We start from the raw sequence: 1,507 nt of genomic DNA on the forward strand, positions 1-1,507 counted from the left end.
GTATTCATTCGTAATGATATCTTTGCCAACAATCCTACATTCAGAATCATCAGTGCAAAATTTCTGAGTGTTATTTTTCTTATTTTCTAATATTGCACGGTCTTTATTTCAAATCTATTACAATGCATATTTTTCCATATTTTTTTTTATTAAAGAACGCATGCGCGTGTGTATACCGTTGTCTGTGTGCATAAGCCTCTATTCTCTTTAGTGACTTCAAACATTTTTCAAAGCTTATATTGTTTACATCAAACATTTTTCAAACCTTATATTGTTTATTTAATATCTTTTAGACACCTAAACTACAAACTGGTAACTGAAATCTTATAATATTAACAGGACTGAATTACGAAACTGCAGTATAATTGATTCATTTTTATGCTGAACTTTATGGAGGTTCGGCGTAAAATATTTCAGTGCTCTCAGTAGATGGGTACAAGTTTCATGCATGGCACTCTGTAGACATTGCTATAGGGTTGTTTCTCGCAGCGTTCTACCTTTTACTCTTAGTCCATTCCCTCTAGTCTCTTCTTATCCAGTTAACAAACTTCTCCATCTTTAGCGCGCGTCTTTTTTTCAGTCGTTGAGGCGAGCTCTATTAGGACAGAATTGTGCCAGCGGTCTCGTCAAAATACTTTATAATAAACTAATTTAGTACTGATGACATGAAACCGGGAGTCATTGTTTTAAAACCTAATTAAAATGTGTATTTCCATTGATAGCTTATCTTCATACGTACATACATAGGTACGTACAAATATATAGACACTGCAATACATACACAAACACACACACACATATACATGTCGCAACTATTACATTGTGTCCCCTTTTTTTGTTGTGATTAAATGATCTTCTCTTGTGTATACATATGTATATTTGTAATTATAATAACCTGAGGTTTTGTATGTTTTCCAACTTGCTTCTTCAGCTATAAAATTTTATAATTAAAGAGGCACGTTGGAAAATTGGCGACAACTTATGTTATTATAATTACAAATGTAACTGTTGGTCACTTACATGCGCACTTTATATGTATATATATATATATATATATATATATATATATATATATATATATATATATATATATATATATATATAAATATAAATATGCGTATTGTCGGGATGCGTTAGATTACGCGTCTAAAGGTATAACGTAAGAGTAATATTGCATGGAAAATATAATAGAAATATAAAGATGATTAGTGGGAAGCAATATAGAAGAGAAATAGGGGTTAGATGAAGAACATTTCTGAGTGGAAATGATCGTATTGAGACGCAGTAAATCTCTAACAGATTAGGTAATGTCCTAGAGGAAAGAATGTTGCTGAGAATTTCTGTACAAGACAGAATAGTGAAAGAAAAGTTTCTGATAAGTAAGAGTTTGTTCAGGAATTCTGTAGAGGATATTAAAACATTGGGCAATTTTACAGTAAGGAAAAATGTAGACTTCTTTTTAAAGAGAAGATTATTTGTAAAAGAATTTTGTTGAGTGGCAGTAGGA

The sequence above is a fragment of the Macrobrachium rosenbergii genome, chromosome 18, assembly GCF_040412425.1.
Source record: "Macrobrachium rosenbergii isolate ZJJX-2024 chromosome 18, ASM4041242v1, whole genome shotgun sequence".
Taxonomy (NCBI): Eukaryota; Metazoa; Arthropoda; class Malacostraca; order Decapoda; family Palaemonidae; genus Macrobrachium; species Macrobrachium rosenbergii.